Source organism: Lithobates pipiens, unplaced genomic scaffold (genome assembly GCF_037356315.1).
Source record: "Lithobates pipiens isolate NorthernLeopardFrog02 unplaced genomic scaffold, aLitPip1_a1.2 Scaffold_19, whole genome shotgun sequence".
Lineage (NCBI taxonomy): Eukaryota > Metazoa > Chordata > Amphibia > Anura > Ranidae > Lithobates > Lithobates pipiens.
Genome location: NW_027507764.1, coordinates 578,883,726 through 578,907,024, shown reverse-complemented (window position 1 = coordinate 578,907,024; position 23,299 = coordinate 578,883,726). Strand labels below are relative to the sequence as shown.

The following is a 23,299-nucleotide window of genomic DNA, read 5'->3' as shown; positions in this document are numbered from 1 at the left end:
TACAAGTGCACAGTGTGGCTGCAATGGTGGGCACAGTGTGGCTGCAATAGTGGGCAGAGTGTGGCTGCAATGGTGGGCACAGTGAGGCAGTAATGGTGGGCACAGTGAGGCTGCAATGGTGGGCACAGTGAGGCTGCAATGGTGTGCACAGGCTACAATGGGCACGGTGAGGCTGCAATAGTGGTTACAGTGAGGCTGCAATGGTGAGCACAGTGAGGCTGCAATGGTGGGCACAGTGAGGCTGCAATGGTGTGCACAGGCTACAATGGGCACAGTGAGGCTGCAATAGTGGTTACAGTGAGGCTGCAATGGTGGGCACAGTGAGGCTGCAATGGTGGGCACAGTGAGGCTGCAATGGTGGGCTCAGTGAGGCTTCATTGGTGGACACAGGTGAGGCTGCAATGGTGGGCACAGGTGAGCCTGCTTGATGAGCACAGGTGAGGCTGCAATGGTGGGCACAGTGAGGCTGCAATAGTGGGCACAGGTGAGGCTGCATTGATGGGCACAGGTGAGGCTGCAATGGTGGGCACAGGTGAGGCTGCAATGGTGGGCACAGGCGAGACTGCATTTATGAACACAGGCGAGGCTGTGTTGAGGGGCACAGGTGAGGCTGCACTGATAAAGCTTTTGTATAATATTTATTTTTGTAACTTAATTCTGCATAAAATATTTAAAGAGGAGTTGCACCTTTAAAAAAAATATTAAAAGCCAGCTGCTACAAATATTGCAGATGCTGACTTTTAATAAATGGACACTTACCTGTCCCAGGGTCCAGCAATGTTGGCGGCAGATGATGAGCAATCGCTCGTCTCTCCGCTGCCCCCACCGCCATCCTCTGTCAGGGAATCGGGAAGTGAAGCATTGCGGCTTCACTGCCCGGTTCCCTACTGAGCATGCGCGAGTCGTGCTGCGCATCTCCACTGGTCCCCGCTGTGTCCTGGGAACTGTGTGTTTCCCAGAACACAACGGGGGGGTGGGGCATCTGCGGCTAGCTTGTCCCGGAAGTGGGTGCAGATACCTGGATTTTCCAGGTGTCTGCCCCCCCCCCCGAAAGGTGCCAATTGTGGCACCGGAGGGGGGGAGGGATCAGATGAGCGGAACTTCCACTTCAAGGTGGAGGTCCGCTTTAAGTGTCATTTCATTAGATAATTTATGAGGGTGTGTTTAGGGGCGGAGCAAGGTTGGGCTGGGTGGGGAAACTGGTGGTGAGTAACCCTTGAGGCCTGGCTAGTAGCCAGGGCCAGATTAAGAGCATCATGTGCTTGGTGCGGAGGATTTTGGTGGGCCTTTTACTGGGCACCCTTCTGCTTTCCAAGAGCCTGTGCTGGCATGCGCCCAAACTCAAAAGTGCGCACCCGCACAAGCATAACACTAGGGAAGCCTGGAATTTGGTTTGCCAAGTTTCTGTAAGGGCATTGGCATGCACTATGTGCTGAAAGAGTGCAGCTGCGCAGGCCTAACACTATGGAAGCCCCAGACTGTAAGAGCCCTGCATTGGCGTGCCCCAGGCTTCTGTTAGGACTGCTCATGAATTGCCCATTATCAATCCCACCACCATGCCCAGGCGGTGCAGGTGGAATGCTGGGCCCATCAGGGGAGATCTCTTCCCGTTGACCCATTGCTTTCCATGTCCTTTTTGGGTGGCTGGGCCTATAATAAGGTAGGGGCCTGGAGCTGCAGCTCCAATAGCCCCTACGTTAATCCAGCCCTGCTAGTAGCTCAGGACTTGAAATTTTGAGCCCTTCTATAGCATTTATATCCACACAGGTAGCATTGGCACCTTCATCCAATCACCATGGAATGTGAAGATGTTGATTGTTGAAGAACAGGATGGGAGATGTAAAAGTTGTTGAGCCCCCCTTCTAGATACATCATCAAAATGTTGGTGTCAGGAAGACTGCACTGGTGTTAGTTCCTTCACAGTGTCCAACAACAACAACTTACATGCGACTTCCAATTAAAGCTGAACTCACAGAACACATGCATATAACAAGCAAAGGCGAAGGCCTTCAAAAAATACAAGGTTGAGGGATCAGCATTCAGACTTTATAAAGAATGCAACAAGATATGTAAGAGTGCAATTAGGGCAGCTAAGATAGAAGATGAAAGACACATAGCGGAGCAGAGCAAAAAAATCCCAAGAAATTATTTAAAGCGGAGTTCCGCTTAATAAAATAAAAATAAAAGTCAGCAGCTACAAATACTGCAGCTGCTGACTTTTTATAATCAGACACTTACCTGTTCCAGGTTCCAGCGATGCGGGGGAACGAAGCCCCATTCATCTGCACCTCCTCTCTGTGGCGCCGGGATTATCACTGTGGGTGCCCGGCTGTGGCTTCACAGCCAGGCATGCACTGCATATGTGCGAGCCGTGTGGCACGCTGTGACTGGCTGGGCAATCGTCTGGGACCTGTGACGTGTCCCAGATGATTGCCGGGAAGGAGGGGGAGAGGTGAACTGACCTCCAGCACCGCAGAGCCCCGGGAGGAAGTGGGAGCTGGAACCTTCCAAAAAGATGGTTTCCGCTCCACCCCAAAAAAATTACATGCCAAATATGGCATGTCAGGGGGTCACCTTCCCTTGAAGCAGAAGTTCCATTTTTGGGTGGAACTCCGCTTTAAGTATGTAAACAGTAAAAAAGGAGGACAGACCATATTGGCCCCATAAAGAATGAGGAAGGACATCTGGTACAAAGGATGGGGAGATGCCGAGGGGATCGGGGGGCTTCAGTAACCAAAACTACAGTGTTTATCCTCATGACACATCACAGGAAGCATCTCCATGGTTAATAGAGGACAGAATTAAAATTAGACTTATCCCTTAGACTAAATCAGCGGGACAAGATGGTACTTAGGGAACTCAGTCAAGTAATTGCCAGACCATTGTTCTTAATTTTTACTGATAGTCTACTGACTGGAATGGTACCAGCTGATTAGCACCAATATTTAAAAAATACATCCCTGGGAATTTCAAACCAGTTAGCCTAACATCAATAGTATGCAAGCTCTTGGAGGGGATAATAAGGGACTATATACAAGATTTTAGTAATAAGAACAATATCATTAGCAGTAATCAGCATGGATTCATGATAATCGTTCTTGCCAAACCAATCTACTAACCTTCTATGAGGAGGTGCCATCTAGATAAAGGAAGGCCTGTAGACATGGTGTATCTGGATTTTGCAAAAGCATTTCCCCATAAACGTTTACTGCACAAAATAAGGTCCGTTGGCATGGACCATAGGGTGAGTACATGGATGGAAAACTGGCTCAAAGAGTGGTGATAAATGGGGAGTACTCGGAATGGTCAGGGGTGGGTAGTGGGGTCCCCCAGGGTTCTGTGCTGGGACCAATCCTATTTAATTTGTTCATAAACAACCTGGAGGATGGTGTAAACAGTTCAATCTCTGTATTTGCAGATGATACTAAGCTAAGCAGGGCAATAACTTCTCTGCAGGATCTGGAAACCTTGTAAAAAGATCTGAACAAATTAATGGGGTGGACAACTACATGGCAATGGTTTAATGAAGAAAAATGTAAAATAATGCATTTGGGTGGCAAAAATATGGATGCAATCTATATACTGGGAGGAGAACCTCTGGGGGGAATCTAGGATGGAAAAGGACCTGGGGATCCTAGTAGATGATAGTCAGCAATGCCAAGCTGCTGCTAACAAAGCAAAAAGAATATTTGCATGCATTAAATAGGAGATCAACTCCAGAGATAAAACTATAATTCTCCCGCTCTACAAGACTCTGGTCTGGCCGCACCTGGAGTATGTTGTCCAGTTCTGGGCACCAGTCTTCAGGAAGGATGTACTGGAAATGGAGCAAGTGCAAAAAAGGACAACAAAGCTAATAAAGGGTCTGGAGGATATTAGTTATGAGGAAAGGTTGCTAGCACTGAACTTATTCATCCCCCCACAGAGAAGAGATGCTTGAGAGGGGATATGATTTCAATATAAAAATACCATTCCGGTGACCCGAAAGGACATTTTCGCAGAAGGAAGTTTAATAAGACACGTGGCCACTCATTAAAATTAGAAGAAAAGAGGTTTAACCGTAAACTACAAACACCAAATTCCTGGAGCGCTCAACCTGAACGTAGATGGGAGGTGTATGGGAATGAAATTGACCCCCATTGCAGCTGCCAACCATTGGAAAATGGAAAACAAGGTAAACCTAAACAAAAGCAGCGCTCTATGGGACAAAAAGTCTAAATATCTGTGTCCATATGTATATTCACATATAAATATATGTACACCTTGGGTTGGATTTTTTTTTTTTAAAGAAGCACTTTATTACACATATTTTTAGGCCCAACACTGTCCATGGGGCTATAAGTAGAAGTGTGAACAGATATATATATTATGTAAAATTTGTTAAGACTGTACGCTTAAAATGAATAAAATTAAAAGAAAAGATTCTAAGCTTGGTACCACCAGTATGGTCCTGAAGAGGAGGGGTTACCTGTATTCGGAAGGCTCACAGTTTCACATGAAGAAGTCATGCAGGGAGAGACGCTCAGGCTCCAGTGAGGTGGGGATGACAGAGAGCTCCACCTGTGATCCCCAGGCCGGTGAGTGTGGAGATGGAGGAGCAGAGGAAACTTCTCTCGGCAGTGTCAGGATCTTAGGCTCTGTGATCCACACCCGAGTGGCTGACTGGGATGGTATCAGTCAATGCCGAGCAGTGGATCCAGGACGGAGGAGACGGGGATGCCTGACGTGACTGAGCATGCACCGAGACGTGAATGTGACGTCAGCGCTTCTTCCAGGGTGCAGAGACCAGATCACCAGAGGTGGACCACAAGCTGTGGGGTTGCTGTAGCTGACATGTTTCGCAGGCCTGCGCTTCGTCAAAGCGTGTGTGGATCAAAGAGCCTAAGCTCCTGACACTGCCGTGAGAAGTTTCCTCTGCTCCTCCATCTCCGCACTCACCGGCTTTGGGATCACAGGCGGAGCTCTCTGTCATCCCCACCTCACTGGAGCCTGAGCGTCTCTCCCTGCATGACTTCTTCATGTGAAACTGTGAGCCTTCCGAATACAGGTAACCCCTCCTCTTCAGGACCATACTGGTGATACTGAGCTTAGAATCTTTTCTTTAAATTTTATTCATTTTGAAGCGGTAGTAAACCCGCACATTTTTATTTATTTTTTTTTAAACCTGGAGAGATTTCAGTCCGGCCGCTCGGCCGCTGCCGGATTTTGACGGTGAGAAACCCCTTGTGCGCATGCGCCGCTGCAGTCAGCGGCGCATACCGAGGGGAATATCTCCTAAACCGTACAGGTTTAGGAGATATTTTTTTTACCTACAGGTAAGCCTTATTATAGGCTTTCCTGTAGGTAAAAGTTAAAAATGTGGGTATACAACCACTTTAAGCGTACAGTCTTAACACTAAAAAGTTTTTATATATATATATATATAATGTGATTAGATAATTAAATATTAGATAAGCACCTGAACGACCACAACATACAGGCATATACAATGTAATACTGACATATAATCACACACATAGGTTGGACTTGATGGACTTGTGTATTTTCAACCTCACCTACTATGTAACATAAAAATACAATTTAATGCAATTATGTATTAATTAAAAAAAGCTTATTTTTTTCTTCATAGTTACATAGTAGGTGAGGTTGAAAAGACACAAGTGCAGCAGAAGTTGGCTGTTGCTGATGGAGACACTGATGGCTGCCAATACTCTGCAATACCCTGTCAATACCCTGCCAATACTCTGCCATACCCTGCCGATACTCAGCCATACCATGGCAATACTCTGCCAATACCCTGCCAATACTCTGCCAATACCCTGCCAATAATCTGCAATACTCTGCAATACTTTGCAATACCCTGCCAATACTCTGCAATACCCAGCCATACTCTGCAATACTTGGTGGTACCCAGCCATACTCTGTCTGCAATACCCAGCCATTCTCTGCAATACTCAGTAATACCCACCCATACTTGGCGATACCCAGCCATACTCAGCCAATATTACAGTGGGGGAGATGTCCATTACAGTGGGGGAGATGACGTGGATATTACAGTGGGGGAAATTGTGGATATTACAGTGGGGGAGATGATGTGGATATTACAGTGGGGACTATATGGTGGTGGAATTGTTTTTGTACATTCAATTATTATTTGTTGATCCGAAAAATGATCCAATCCGTGACCCTAATCCAAAGAACGATCCGATCCATGAATTTTTTGATGCGTTGCACCCCTACTGATGGGGACATTGGTGGAGACACCACTGATGGGGACATTGGTGGAGACACCACTGATGGGGACATTGCTGGAGACACTGCTGATGGGGACAGTGCTGGAGACACCACTGATGAGGACATTGCTAGAGACACCACTGATTGGGACATTGCTGGTGACATCACTCATGGGGACACTGATGGGGATTTATGTATTCATGACAAGTGTTTTGCAAGTTCTCTACTTATGGTTAGTGGAGCCTTACGAGCTGTCTTAACCACTTCAGCCCCAGAAGAATTTACCCCCCTCCTTCCTGACCAGAGCATTTTTTGCGATTCGGCACTGCGTCGATTTAACTGACAATTGCGTGGTCGTGCAACGATTTACCCAAACAAAATTGAAGTCCTTTTTCCCCCACAAATAGAGCTTTCTTTTGTTGGTATTTGATCGCCTCTGTGGTTTTTATTTTTTGCGCTATAAACAAAAAAGAGCAACCATTTTGAAAAAAACACAATATTTTCTACTTTTTGCTACAATAAATATCCCCATTTTTTTTAAAGCATTTTTTTGCTCAGTTTAGGCTGATATGTATTCTAATGCATATTTTTGGTAAAAGAAAATTGGAATAAGTGTATATTGATTGGTTTGCGCAAAAGTTATAGCATCTACAAAATAGGGGATAGATTTATAGCATTATTGGATTTTTAATCACTTCCATACCTGGCATATTCTGACATTCCTCTCCACATGTAAATATCATGTTATTTTTGCTGGAAAATTACTTAGAAGCCCCAAACATTATATATATATATATATATATATATATATATATATATATATATATATATATAATTTTTTTTTTTTTAAGAAACACTTTAATGAATTAAAGAAAAACAAAACACAATATTTACTCCATTTTTTTTTTATAATGTGAAACATGATGTTACACCGAGTATATAGACCTAACATCATGCTGTAAAATTGCGCACTCTCATGGAATGGCGCCAAAGTTCAGTATTTAAAAATCTCCCTAGAATTACAGTGGTGTGAAAAAGTGTTTGCCCCTCCTCATTTCCTGTTCCTTTGCATGTTTGTCACGCTTAAGTGTTTCGGAACATCAAACCAATTTAAACAATAGTCAAGGACAACACAAGTAAACACAAAATGCAATTTGTAAATGAAGGTGTTTATTATTAAAGGTGAAAAAAAATCCAAACCATCATGACCCTGTGTGAAAAAGTGATTGCCCCCTAAACCTAATAACTGGTTGGGCCACCCTTAGCAGCAACAACTGCAACCAAGCGTTTGCGATAACGTGCAATGAGGCTTTTACAGCGTCCTGGAGGAATTTTGGCCCACTCATCTTTGCAGAATTGTCCTAATTCAGTTACATTAGAGGGTTTTCGAGCATGAACGGCCTTTTTAAGGTCATACCACAACATCTCAATAGGATTCAGGTCAGGACTTTGGCTAGGCCACTCCAAAGTCTTCATTTTGTTTTTCTTCAGCCATTCGGTGGTGGACTTGCTGGTGTGTTTAGGATCATTGTCCTGCTGCAGAACCCAAGTTCGTTTCAGCTTGAGTACACGAACAGATGGTCGGACATTCTCCTTCAGGATCTCTTGGTAGACAGCAGAATTCATAGTTCCTTTTATCACGGCAAGTCTTCCAGGTCCTGAAGCAGAAAAAAACAGACCCAGACCATCACACTACCACCACCATATTTTACTGTTGGTATAATGTTCTTTTTATGAAATGCAGTGTTCCTTCTACGCCAGATATACTTGGACACACACCTTCCAAAGAGTTCCACTTTTGTCTCATCGGTCCACAGAATGTTGTCCCAAAAGTCTTGGGGATCATCAAGATGTGTTGTGGAGAAATTGAGACGAGCTTTGATGTTCTTTTTGCTCAGCAGTGGTTTTCTCCTTGGAACTCTGCCATGCAGGCCATTTTTGCCCAGTCTTTTCCTGATGGTGGAGGCATGAACGCTGACCTTAACTGAGGCAAGTGAGGCCTGCAGTTCCTTGGACGTTGTTGTGGGGTCTTTTGTGACCTCTTGGATGAGTCGTTGCTGCGCTCTTGGGGTAATTTTGGGCGGCCGGCCGCTCCTGGGAAGGTTCACCACTGTTCCATGTCTTCGCCATTTGTGGATAATGGCTCTCACTGTGGTTCGCTGGATTCCCAAAGCTTTGGAAATGGCTTTATAACCCTTTCCAGACTGATAGATCTCAATTACTTTCTTTCTCAATTGTTCCTGAATTTCTTTGGGTCTCGGCATGATGTGTAGCTTTTAAGGATCTTCTGGTGGACCTTACTGTGTCAAGCAGCTCCTATTTAAGTGATGCCTTGATTGTGAACAGGTGTGGCAATAATCAGGCCTGGGTGTGGCTAGAGAAATTGAACTCAGGTGTGGACAACCACAGTTATAGTATAGAAATAAGTTGGTCCACACTATCCCAGAAACACATTACTATTATAGGTACCTCATCCCCTAATGATTCTGCAAATATTGTATCCTAGAATAGGAAAGAAGGGGAGCAGGGGATTTTTATACGGTACAATTTATAAAGAAACAGAGATTTCTTTTAAAAAAATTTCATAACTTTAATATTTAGAAAAGTATTAAAAATATATTGTAAAGACAAAAATAGCAAATACACTCATTGTACAGAAAAATGCATGGCATAGAGTATAGGGGATCCTAAAAGTGTTAGTTGCTGAGACTGATCGTACTTCCTCCCGACATGTTTCGCATTTGTGCTTCTTCAGGGGAGTATGCAACTAACAATAACATAGAGAAAAAAAGTTTAAGAATATAGAATGTACATATGTGCCGTACAATTAAATGCATATGTATTACATGGTGGTTTGGATGGTTTGGATTTTTTTTCACCTTTAATAATAAACACCTTCATTTACAAATTGCATTTTGTGTTTACTTGTGTTGTCCTTGACTATTGTTTAAATTGGTTTGATGTTCCGAAACACTTAAGTGTGACAAACATGCAAAGGAACAGGAAATGAGGAAGGGGGCAAACACTTTTTCACACCACTGTATGCTTTAAACATTTTTACAGGTTACCAGTTTAGAGTTACAGCGCAGGTCTTGTGCTAGAATTATTGCTCTCGCTCTAATGTTTGCGGCGATACCTCATGTGTGGTTTGAATGCCGTTTACATATGCGTTCGCTTCTGCAGGTGAGAACGAGCGGACGGGGCGCTTTATATCGTTATTTATTTTTTTACACTGTCCCCTTAATTTCTTTGATCACTTTTACTCCTATTGCAAGAAATGTAAACATCCCTTGTTATAGGCATAAGGCATGACAGGTCCTCTTTATGGAGACATCTGAGGCCAATGAGACCCCAGATATCTCCTCTACCCCGGAAAGCATGAGATAAAAAAAAATCGATCTCTGCTTTCCAGGTAAAAAAAAACTGGCAGTTCCAGAAGTGAATTCATGACGTCGGTTCCAGTCTCCCAGGGTCATAGAGATGGCCGGGGACCATCCAGTCCATGGCCAACTCTACGGTAATCCGGCTAGAGTGGCTTTTACATTAGAGGGAATTGCTGGCTGAAAAGACAGATATCTGAATGAAGCCTGTAGCTGCAGGCCTCATTTAGATATCACCACTTCAACCCAAGGATGTCATATGATGTTCTTGGGCAGGAAGTGGTTAAAAGTGTTTTTACTATGAATAGTGTAAAAGGAGGAGCCGGAACACACAAAGATTGGCAGAAAAAACCCCAAACTCCAAACCAGATGGAACAGAGCCAGGAATTATGGCAAAGACAAACAAATGCTCCTTCACTTTGCTCCTAGCAATTCTTGTATTACATGCACAGTGTACACTCCCAGCTCACTTCCAACAACTCTAAGAACAGTTCATTAAAAAAAATATATAAAAAGTCAATGACAGAGAAGGATGTGGATGTCCTTGTAATTAGAGACAAAAAAAAGGGATCTTCTATTCCTGACTTGTTCTTGGTGGTGCACGCTCCAACACCATTCATCTGATTGCAACAGACGAAAAACAAGCTCTGGACTGCCGCACTCTACAGAAAAACCATCTTTCTTTATTGAAGGATCAAATCACAGCTCAACAAGCACAGCTAACAAGTAAAAAGCATTTTCCTTGTTTGCTGTGCTTGTTGAGCTGTGATTTGATCCTTCAATAAAGAAATATGTTTTTTCTGTAGAGCGCGGCAGTCCAGAGCTTGTTTTTCGTCTGTTGCTATTGGTAATCGCCAGCATCTGTGGCTTCCGAGCGGAAAGAACCGTTCACAGTCTGTATGTGTGCTCCTGGAGCGGTGAGATCTCTTTTACCATTCTTCTGATTCCTCGTCCTTCCTTCCCTTCTTGATGAGTCACTTAGGACTAGTGACTTTACTTCAAAACAAGGCTTCGGACAGGCTTTGTCAAAGCTCTCTGAATGCCAGTCAAAGCTCCCATCACTAAATAAATGGTTAGCTTACAACCCTGCTTACACCTTGCTTTTGCTTGGGGCTTCGATGAGGCTTCTAAGAGGCTTCAATGGGGCTTTGCAGGACTTTGATGTGGCTTCGGTGAGGCTTTGCAAGGCTTCAATAAGGCTTTGCGGGGCTTCAATGAGGTTTCGGTGGGGCTTTAAGTGAGCTTTGCCATATACTACTATGGAGGCTTTGAAGCTACATGGGGTATAATTTTTTAAGCAAAGCCAAATCAAAGCAAAAGCAAGGTGTAAACAAGACTGTAAGCTAACCATTGTATTTAGTGACAGGAGCTTTGACTAGCGTTCAGAGAGCTTTATCAAAGCCTGTCCGAAGCGTTGTTGAAGCTGAAGCAAGTGTAAATGAGCCCTAACTTGAAGTAAACACGCACACTTGACAAACACATGGTAGCTCTGGGTAAGTGACCCACTAGGTAGAGAAGGAAGGATGAGGATCACAAACCCTTACAGATTGCAAAATTCAGCAAAGGCAGCTTTTGTGTATTTCTCCTAACAGATTAAATTCCAATCTGCAGATTCTACATCTAACATCTAGAATTCACTGAGGCCTCAAGAGAGCGAGACAAGTCATATTACTTCAATACTGTCCAATCCTAGTTTTAAAAGTAGTTAAAGTGGTTGTAAACCCATAAAAAAAAAAAAACCCTGCAAGACAAAGGCATAATGAGCTAGTATGTATAGCATACTAGCTCATTATTAAATGCTCACCTTAGATCGAAGCCCAGCAGCGGTCCAGGCACACTGCTCTGCGTCATGTCTCCTACAGTTATTTCTGGGTATTGGCGCTGTGATTGGCTGAAGCCGCAATGACATCACTCCCGCACATGCACGCAGGAGCCACCGGTAACGGCACATCGGCTGAAGCAACGGCACGAACGAGTCGTTCCGTCAGTGCGCATGTGTCAATGATGTCAGCACATGCTGATACGGGGGATATCTCCTAAACTGTGCAGGATTAGGAGCTATCCGGGGTAGCTACAGGAAAGCCTTATTATGGACTTACCTGTAGTAAAAAGTGGTCTGTAGGGTTTACAACCACTTTAACCAAAAAGATGTCCTGGAACTGGAAAGGCTGCAGAGAAGGAGATCCAAATAAATAAGGAGCTCAACTATGAGAAACTATTGCAAATCAGACCATTGAAGCCAAACTCGATGCAGATATAAAAGACACAAATGAATGCAGCTGTATAATCATACATTTATTTTGTAAGTTCAAGCAATGTAAGTAACTGAATGTGATTTGGTATCAACTTTTCGCAGTCCCTGTACAGCAGGGCTGGGAAGTAAGAGGAAGAAGCAACACGAAGAGCCACATTTACAGTGAACAGTGTCATTATACGAGGTGTGTTCACAAAGTAATGAGAATGATATTTAAAAAATGATTTTATTGAAAAATGTTACACTTGAAGTACGCACCTTGTGAGTGTACACAATGCTTCCAGGGATTTATTCCATTCTTCATAGCGCCCCTGGAAGTCTTCTAGTGGGATGGCGCTCAGAGCCGGAGTAGTTTCTCTACAATCATTCCTATAGTGAGCCTTCGGTCAAAAACAGAACAGAACGTGGATGCAGTGAGGTCTGTTCTCAACTGTGACCGACAGTCAGGATTGTGACTCGGGATTTGAACAAAAGAACGGACGCCATTTTGATAGTGTAGATAATGTGCAAAGAGCCACTACACCGACTCTGAGCCCCATCCCACTAGAAGACTTCCAGGGATGTTAAAAAAATAGAAAAAATCCTTGGAAGCATTGTGTACACTCACAAGGTGTATACTTTGAAGGAGACAATGTTCAATTGGAACATTTTTCAATAACATTATTTTTGAAATATCATTCTCATTACTTTTTGGACACACCTCATATGTTCCATTATTGTAATATAAACTAACCATTATTTTATATAATGCAGTATGGACAAAACCTTCATTGTTTAGCTAGTAGCAGTTAGTCACATTCAGCAGGACTTGTTCTGTAATGTTGAAGAAATGTCAGGGCCACGAAAGAATAAAATAGAGAAGTGGCCCCATGGGGTTGTCACCCCTGCCACCCATTTGTTTTATAAATAAATGTCACTCTTAATAGAGGCCTATGATAATTGGTAAGTACATGATTCACTTTGGCTGCTTTGCTGGTTCTTTCTGTTTTGTGTCAGGTGACAAGCTGCCTGCTGTTGCTAGGAAGATTTACCTCAGCTGCTGAGCACTGGATTGGTGACAAATCCTTTGGCGGGAAACATCTAGCCAATGAGTGTTACCTTTTATTTAGATCCTCTCCTGTCACTGGACATTTACCTCAGGTCTGTCAGCTGGACTCACCTCTGGATTCTCCTCAGATTTCCTTCTGGATCTTTTGACCTGATCTCAGCCCAGAAGGGAGATTCTACTTCATGAACTACTTCAAAGGACTAATTCCCCTGGAGAAAGGTACCTCAGTCATTTAATTACTATTATTATTTTTTTTTTTTATAACTTTTCCCCCCAAGCTTTCACTGGTGACAGCTGTATATTCACTTCCATCTGTGGGCCCCGGGCCTGTATTGTGCCTCTCATTCCTGAAGTGCCAGGGCTGCCCTGTATACTGATGGTAATAGGTTCCCTGAAGCCAGCCATGGCACTTTTCATCCACCTGTAGGCAGACCTGGACCTGAGGCAAGACCATAGGACCGTCACATCTCCACTGGGACTTTACAGGGACCAGAAGAGGAGGACCGCTGACTGGAAGTGTCAGCATACAGGCCGAAAGGACAGGAGCTACCGTGAGAGAATACGCAGGATGAGGAGGCCCTACTCAAGACACCCACAGCGCCACTGTTCCTGCCAGCGTGAGCCGGTCAGGCAGCTGGTCTGAAGGTGCTACCATAGACCGACAGCGCGATCAACACCTCTCCAACAGGACCCTCATCATCATCATCACAGACTAGGGGGGGTGAAGGCTCTGAGGGCTGCGAATGTACACACACCTCACTTTGCTCTGTCTGCTACAGTCTCCTCTGTGTCTTCCCTGATCAGTGTGTTGTCTGTCAGCCTTCAGTCATCTCTTCCTGTTCCCTCTCATCTCTCTAGTGCTTTCATTTATATTTCACTCATCACACTTCTCACCTGTGAAATGTCTTCGTTGTGTTTTTATTTGCTGCAGGTATTGGAGGTACAGTGCTGTGCTCGGATGGTCGGTACTCCTGTGCAGTATACAGCATGTCAGGGTTGTTGGGGGACATTGTGTGGTGAAATGTGTGCCTAATAGTGATGGACGAACTTCCGACGGGACGTTTCGCGAACGCGAAATGCGAACGGACCCAAACGTTCGCGAAACAGAACGTTCGCCGCGGGCCCCATTGACTTCAATGGGAGGCGAACTTTGCAAACCTTCATGTCGAATTTGCGGCCACGTGGTAATTATTAGGGGGTAAAACGTAGTCCCACCATCTGGACAATGACATAATACATGTATGAGGTGAATTTGGGATCGATAACTACAAGCATTTTTATTTTATTTGGGAAATTGTTCTAACAATTCAGGACTATGGAGCTAATGAAGGCAATGGAGGAGAGGGAAGGTCAGGGACCAGGGTAGGCAAAGAAGAGGGTGCAGGAGATGATCACCAGCAGCGTGACATACCGGAATGACACATGCACCGTGATAGAGGCATCTGACAGCAGCACCGTAATACAGAGCACTGACAGCAGCACCGTGACATACAGCGCTGACAGCAGCACCGTGACATACAGCGCTGACAGCAGCACCGTGACATACAGCGCTGACAGCAGCACCGTGACATACAGCGCTGACAGCAGCACCGTGACATACAGCGCTGACAGCAGCACCGTGACATACAGCGCTGACAGCAGCACCGTGACATACAGCGCTGACAGCAGCACCGTGACATACAGCGCTGACAGCAGCACCGTGACATACAGCGCTGACAGCAGCACCGTGACATACAGCGCTGACAGCAGCACCGTGACATACAGCGCTGACAGCAGCACCGTGACATACAGCACTGACAGCAGCACCGTGACATACAGCACTGACAGCAGCACCGTAAGCAGCCCCAGGAGGAAGTCAGCACAGCACAGGGATGGTGTGATCCCCTCATAATAAGAACCCCCAGGAGGAAGTCAGCACAGCACAGGGATAGTGTGATCCCTTCATAATAAGAACCCCCAGGAGGAAGTCAGCACAGCACAGGGATATCATAAGCAGCCCCAGTAGAAATATGACACCGCTCAACCTCTTCAAAGAGGAGGGTAGGGGCATATAGTACGGTGTGCTTTTTTGGGTCAAGGAAGTGAGCCAAATGAATTAAGAAGGTCTGTGTGCTTGATTAAAAAAATAGTTTATAGACATATACATGGTCTACTGGTCACATGTGTTGAATTCCTCCGAGATCCATGCCTCATTCATTTTTAGAAATGTGAGGTAGTTAACACTGTGGTGAGCTAGGCGAGTACGCTTATCGGTCACAATCCCCCCTGCTGCGCTGAACGTCCTTTCGGACAGGACACTGGATGAGGGGCAAGCCAACAGTTCGATTGCAAATTGGGCAAGCTCTGGCCAGAGGTCAAGCCTGCCCACCCAGTAGTCTAGGGGTTCATCACTCCTCAGAGCGTCCACATCGGCCGTTAACCCAATGTAGTCGGACACCTGACGGTCTAGGCGTTCCCTGATGCTGGATCCGGATGACACCTGTCGATGGGTCGGCTGAAAGAATGACCTCATATCCGAAGTCACCAACACATCTTCAAACCGGCCTCTTCTTGCAGGCGCTGTTGGATTGGTACCCGCAAATCCTTCTCTGGGAGTGGGAATTGCTCCTCTGCCAGCGCACGCAAAAGCAGAATGCAGCATTTCTCGAAGCAAGGCCTGGAAGTGCTGCATTCTGACAGCCCTCTGCGACGGCGGTAACATTTCCGCCATTTTGTGTTTGTACCGGGGGTCTAAGTACGTTGCCACCCAGTACTGGTCCTTGACCCTCATGCTTTTTATACGGGGGTCCCTATTAAAACACTGGAGCATGAAGGCCCCCATTTGCACTAAAGTGGAAGCGGTGTGGTGGCCTGGCTCCTGCTCATCATCCAGGATAATGTCGTCCTCTTCATTCTCCTCTCCCCATCCACGCACAACAGGGATCCCAGAAAGGTTTAAAGCATGCTCTTCTTGCTCCTGCTCATCCGCCCCGGCACCATCCTCCTCTGACTCCTCATCAGACTCCTGTTGTTGACTTGTCTCAGATAGAGTAGCCCCCCCTGGGAATTCATCCAGCATTGCGACTTCCTCATCTTCCCGCTCCTGCTCCTCCACAGCCTGATCAATGACACGACGCAATGCACGCTCCAGAAAGAAGGCATAAGGTACCATGTCACTGATGGCGCCATGGCTGCGACTGACCAGTTTGGTGATCTCCTCAAATGGCCGCAGAAGTCTGCATGTGTCGCGCATGAGCAGCCACTGGCGCGGTGAAAAAAAACCCAGCTCCCCAGAACCGTTTCTTTCGCAGAGTTCATACAGGTAGACGTTAACTGCACGTTTCTGCTGGAGCAGCCTATCAAGCATATAGAAGGTTGAGTTCCATCGCGTCGGGCAATCGCAAATAAGACGTCTGACCGGCAGATGGTGTCGCCGCTGAATGTCAGCAAGGCGAGCCATGGCCGTGTAAGATCTTCTGAAATGGGCCGAGATTTTCCTTGCCTGCCGCAAGATGTCCTGGACCCCAGGGTATTTGACAAGGAATCGCTGCACGACCAAGTTTAAGACGTGTGCCATGCACGGCACGTGCGTGATTTTGCCCTGTTTCAATGCGCTAAGCAGATTGGCACCGTTGTCACACACCACTTTACCAACTGTCAAATTGAGCGGTGTTAGCCACTCATCTGCCTGTGAACGCAAAGCTGAAAGGAGTGCCGGGCCAGTGTGGCTCTTTGCTTCCAGGCACAACAGACGCAGCACGGCATGGCAACGTCTCACCTGGCATGTGGAATAGGTTCTGGGGAGCTTGGGCGGTGCAGTGGAAGAGACGCTAGCAGCGGAAAAGGAGGAGGCAGCTGAGGAGGAGAGGGAGGAGGATGGAGTAGGAGGAGGAGAAGAAGAGTCAGGCCTGCATGCAATCCGTGGCGGTAAAACCAAATCTACACGGGTGCCACGGGTTACATGCTTGACGGCCGTCAGAAGGTTCACCCAGTGGGCAGTAAAACTGATATACCTTCCCTGCCCGTGTTTGCTAGACCACGTGTCTGTGGTCAGATGTATCTTGGCACCGACACTGTGTGCCAGAGATACATTCACTTGCCGCTGAACATGGCCATATAGCTCTGGGATGCCCTTCTCTGAGAAATACTTCCTTCCTGGGACCTTCCATTGTGGTGTTCCAATGGCCACAAATTTGCGAAAGGCCTCCGAGTCCACCAGTTTATATGGCAGTAGTTGGCGGGCTATGAGTTCTGACAAGCCAGCCGCCAACCGTTGGGCAAGAGGGTTATCCGGCATCATCATTTTTTTACGCTCAAACATTAGGCCCACGGAAGCCTGCCTTTTTGCAGAAAAATGTGAGCTTGGCGTGATGGAAGGTGGAGTGGAGGACAATTGTGAGGAGAGAGGAGAAGGAGAAGTAGAAGACGAGGCTGGACGGTGAGAGCCTGCAGTGTGGCTTTGTGTGTTCCGTTGCTCCCACTGGGCTCGGTGATGGCTGCTCATGTGCCTTCTTAAGGCGGTCGTCCCTAGGTGAGTATTGGGCTTACCGCGACTAACGCGTTGACTGCAAAGATTGCAGATGGCAACGCTATTGTCAGCAGCGGACACGTTAAAAAAAGCCCACACTGCGGAGCCATGTGCCGGTGTCCTGGGAGCGCCAGATGTGACCGTACATGGTCGATGACTCGCTCCTGATACATTTGCAGTCTGCTTTGTCCCTGCTGTGCAATGTAAGTCATTGCTGCTTCTCCTCCCTATCTGCTGGTCCATATCTCCCTCTGAACTCCCCTCCTCTTCCTCTCTTGTGGGCACCCACGTGACATCACTAGACACGTCATCATCAACGTCACCTTCCCCACCGCTATAAGTAGAGATCTCGGAGTAGGCAGCAACACCGGGGACCAACCTCCTCCTTGGGCTGATCTGGGTACTGGCGTCAGACTGCTGAGTAGCGCTTGTTGCTACCTCCTCTTCCTGATCCAATACCAAGAGTGGCTGCGCATCAGAAATGTCCTCTTGATATGGATCGGAAAATAATTCCAGTGACTCAAGCGGAAGGTATGTGGTGGTGGTGGTGGTGGTCGTGTTGTTGGTGGTAGTGTCTTTGGGGGTGCACATAGCAGAGAGTGAAGAAGAGGGTGCAGATCGAGAGGATGAGGAGGGTGCAGAAGAGTAAGGCTGAGCGAGCCACTCAACCAAGTCTGGTGCATCCTTTAAAGTAATTGAACGCACCTTCTGCAACTTCCCACTTTGGCTCAAGCCTGTTGCTCCTGCCCTACCCCTACCACCCCTGCGGAAGGGCCTGCCTCTTCCTCTGCATGTCATTTTTTAAATGACCCTGTGACAAAACTCTTAGTCCCTATACCGCTGAAGGACTGCTGCAGTATAGGTGAGCGGTCAGCAGTGGTGCACGTCAACCCTATCTATTGTGGACCTATAGCGGTCCTTACAGAACAGCAGACTGTACCGCACTCAAGCCTATGTACCGTAGCACCCTATACCAAGTTACCAGTCCTTATAAGAACTTTTGTGGACCAAGCAGGTTGTGTATTAGTGTTTAGCAGACTGTACGTCAGTCCCTATACCGCTGAAGGACTGCTGCAGTATAGGGCAGCGGTCAGCAGTGGTGCACGTCAACCCTATCTATTGTGGACCGATAGCGGTCCTTACAGAACAGCAGACTGTACCGCACTCAAGCCTATGTACCGTAGCACCCTATACCAAGTTACCAGTCCTTATAAGAACTTTTGTGGACCAAGCAGGTTGTGTATTAGTGTTTAGCAGACTGTACGTCAGTCCCTATACCGCTGAAGGACTGCTGCAGTATAGGTGAGCGGTCAGCAGTGGTGCACGTCAACCCTATCTATTGTGGACCTATAGCGGTCCTTACAGAACAGCAGACTGTACCGCACTCAAGCCTATGTACCGTAGCACCCTATACCAAGTTACCAGTCCTTATAAGAACTTTTGTGGACCAAGCAGGTTGTGTATTAGTGTTTAGCAGACTGTACCTCAGTCCCTATACCGCTGAAGGACTGCTGCAGTATAGGGCAGCGGTCAGCAGTGGTGCACGTCAACCCTATCTATTGTGGACCGATAGCGGTCCTTACAGAACAGCAGACTGTACCGCACTCAAGCCTATGTACCGTAGCACCCTATACCAAGTTACCAGTCCTTATAAGAACTTTTGTGGACCAAGCAGGTTGTGTATTAGTGTTTAGCAGACTGTACGTCAGTCCCTATACCGCTGAAGGACTGCTGCAGTATAGGGCAGCGGTCAGCAGTGGTGCACGTCAACCCTATCTATTGTGGACCGATAGCGGTCCTTACAGAACAGCAGACTGTACCGCACTCAAGCCTATGTACCGTAGCACCCTATACCAAGTTACCAGTCCTTATAAGAACTTTTGTGGACCAAGCAGGTTGTGTATTAGTGTTTAGCAGACTGTACCTCAGTCCCTATACCGCTGAAGGACTGCTGCAGTATAGGGCAGCGGTCAGCAGTGGTGCACGTCAACCCTATCTATTGTGGACCGATAGCGGTCCTTACAGAACAGCAGACTGTACCGCACTCAAGCCTATGTACCGTAGCACCCTATACCAAGTTACCAGTCCTTATAAGAACTTTTGTGGAACAAGCAGGTTGTGTGTTAGTGATTAGCAGACTGTACGTCAGTCCCTATACCGCTGAAGGACTGCTGCAGTATAGGGCAGCGGTCAGCAGTGGTGCACGTCAACCCTATCTATTGTGGACCGATAGCGGTCCTTACAGAACAGCAGACTGTACCGCACTCAAGCCTATGTACCGTAGCACCCTATACCAAGTTACCAGTCCTTATAAGAACTTTTGTGGAACAAGTGAGTTGTGAATGTTTAGCAGACTGCAGCAGAAGGGCAGCAGTCAAGTATAATATCCTTTCTATATTTGGAAGAAAGAATATTATACATGTACAAGCCTATTACTGTACCACTGATACCAGTCCTGAAAAGAACCTTTGTGGAACTAATAATAACAGCAAGTCTTTAAAATTACCCTCACTGCCTGACAACACTGCTTCCTTCCTGTCCCTATACAAATTGGCAAAAAAAGAGAACGATTAGTGGTTACTGGAACAGCTCTTTTGTGGACCTTGATAGTAACAGCTAATGATGATGATGATGATGATGATGATGAAAGACTAATCTGGCTGTCCCTGTAGCATACACCGTCCTTTCCCTTTCTCTAAACTAACAAAAGACACTCAGGCTGCTGCAAGAATCAGCAGCACAGCAAACCTATCAACACCTAACACCTATACCAGTCCTGAAAAGAACTTTTGTGTACCAAATAGCTAGTGGTTTATCTCTCCCTACTCCACACAGGAACCTGTCCCTATCGTAACAGAAGAAAGAATGTAAAATGGCCACCGGATCGGGTGTATTTATAGGTTAGGGGGAATGTACAAGTGTCCATGTGCTGTCATGTCTCAATTGGCTGTCCTGTATCACATGATAAACGTGTCACCAAAGGTTAAAGTTCTTGTATACATTAAACACGTAAGTCCGCCGCGGCGAACGACGGAAAAAGGCGTTCGAACGTGCGGACCGCGAATGTCGGAAATTCGCCGCGAAACGACCGCCGGGCGAACCGTTCGGCCATCACTAGTGCCTAACAGGCTGATCACTCAGCTTATCATCATTGCCTTTTCTGAGGGTTTTATTTACTTCCTTCACAGGAATTAGGCTGTTTAGGGCTTGTAAGTTTTAAATCTGTGAATGAGTTGCCCGATATTGTGTTTTTACATATATTTTTCCCCACTTTGTTTTATTAGGAAATGTTAAAGAGCAGTTCACATACAGTACACAGAGTGTCACAGAACATGACATGTAGACATGATAGTGTTATAAAATGTATGAAGTGAGGATCTCTCCTCCATGTGTCTATTTAGGTTATCACCTCTAGCTGCTATTCCTGAAGAATCCAATGAGTTTTATCATTTGTCAGTTCCTAAGGCCGCGTACACACGGGCGGACTGTTCGCCCAACTAAGTTCGTCAGACAATCCGACAAACAGTCCGTTCAAAATTTGCATGAAGGGACTTGACCACACACGATGAGCAGACAGTCCGCTGAAAGCGTGCGCGATGACGTGAACGGCACGTACGACGGGACGAGAAATTCGACGTCCAATACACTGCAATGCAACCTTCACCGTGTAAATCCTTTCTGAGCATGCGCCAAACTTAGTCTGTCGAACTAGCCTACACAGGAGCGGACTGTCCGCTAAAACCAAGTTTGGACGGACTGTCTTACGGAAATTCCGAAAGACTTTGCTCGTCAGACAGTCCGCTGAAGCCCACACACGAGCGGATTGTCCGCTGAAACACTGTTCAGCGGACTAAGTTGGGCGAACAGTCCGCCCGTGTGTACGCGGCCTAAGGGTTCATGTTCTTTATTGATCTAATTATTGATCGCCTATTCTCTATGATACACCTAAATCTCCAGTATATCGAGATCTTTTTGTGATTGGATCATTTGGTCAGATTCCCTTTTAGTCAAACCTGACATTAAATCTTTTTGTTTATTCTCTGCTTTTGGTGAGGAGCTTGTAAGTCCCGGGTCATTCTTTTCTTGCTTCATCTCAAATGTATTTTCTTGATAAGCAGCATGAAGATTCAATAGTGAAGCATTGGAAGGCTTTTGGTGGAGCTACATAATCTCCTCAGAGGCTCTGCCACAGAGATCTGTATTCTCCAATGCCCCTCCTCCTCTCAGTTCAGTACAGGACTCTGCTTTTCTTTTAGTAAATCACAATGCATTTCTGCTACAGAGCTGCAGAAATCTGCTTTGCAAAACACTGTTGCCTGGTAGGGATGAGCTTCGTGTTCGAGTCGAACGTACGTTCGACTCGAACATTGGCTGTTCGTCCGTTCTGCGAAATCCGAACTCTTGGTCCGTTCGCGTCAAAATTCGTGTGGCGCGCACGGCCCACAATGCACTGCGATGGCGCAGTGCATTGCTGGCTCATGATTGGCCAAGCATGCACTGTGACCCCGCATGCTTGGCCAATCGCAGTGCCAGCAGCGAGGAGAGCCATGATTGGCCATAGGCTTCCTGCCTGTGGCCAATCATAGCTCAGGCTGTGTAGTGCACGCCCCACACTATATAAGGCCGCCATAGCGGCGGCCTCGTGTAGTGTGTTGGCGTCTGAAGCAGTGGGTGTTCTGTGTACCTTCAACACAGTACACACCGATCGTTTTTGGCTGATTTCCTATCTTGCTGTTGTGTAGTGGTTATTGTCTGTGCCCTGACCGCAGTATACACCACTATATTCACTATTCACTTCACTATATTTATATATCTTTAATAATAGAGCTTGCAGTCAGTAGTGTTAGGAGATAGTGCGTGCTGTCTGCGTGCTCTGTACCCAGTACATACCACTATAATCCACCTACATAGCTGTTCTCTATTTGAGCCCAATTGCCATCTGCAGGAGTTATTGGAAGTTGTGTGTGCCTCCAGCACAGCACAGTATACATCTGTATATACCCCTTTATCTCTGCCGTTTTCTGGTTATTGTCTGTGTGCCCTGACCGCAGTATACACCGCGATATTCACCTCACCTATATAGCTAGTGGTCCATCTTTAATAATAGAGCTTGCAGTCAGTAGTGTCAGGAGATAGTGCGTGCTGTCTGCGTGCTCTGTACCCAGTACATACCGCTATAATCCACCTACATAGCTGTTCTCTATTTGAGCCCAATTGCCATCTGCAGGAGTTATTGGAAGTTGTGTGTGCCTCCAGCACAGCACAGTATACATCTGTATATACCCCTTTATCTCTGCTGTTCTATAAAAAAGGCATCTGCAGGAGTTAGTGGGTGTTGTGTGCCTCCAGCACAATATAAACTACCCAACTACTGTTTTACCCAACTCCCTTCAGTCCATTACCATGTCTGGAAGGCCAGCAAGGAGAGGCAGACAGGCGCGAGCCGATAAAAGAGGGCAAGCAGGCTCTGTGTCTAGAGACAACAGTGCTGGTCGTGGACGCGGTGCATTGTCATCAGCACGTGGCCATGGGACATGCTTGTCCTTCTTTTCTGCAGCTGGACATGTTGAACCGCAACATGCCAACGACTTGGTAGAGTGGATGACCAAGCCCTCTTCATCCTCCTCATCCTCTCTCACCCAGTCTCAGGGTAGTAGCAAAGCAGCTGCCAACGCATCGTCTTCCCTCCTCTCAATGTCATCATCAGTGACTCCTTCCCTAGACCCACCACTTCCTCCTGAGGAGTCTCCTGAACTCTTTGAGCACAGTGTTGGGTACATGCTCCAGGAGGATGCCCAGTGTTTGGTGGGCTCTGATGATGACACTCAGCTAGAGGAAGGCAGTAGCGTGAGCACAGAGAGAGGGGATGCTCAAGA

The 23,299-nt window shown here is 46.4% G+C and overlaps 1 protein-coding gene across 1 annotated transcript in view; it reads left to right on the top strand.

Moving 5' to 3' along the window:
• Positions 1–23,299, top strand: part of LOC143997688 (transmembrane protein 276-like) — a 247,962-nt gene that overhangs the window by 142,845 nt on the left and 81,818 nt on the right. The window lies entirely within an intron of this gene.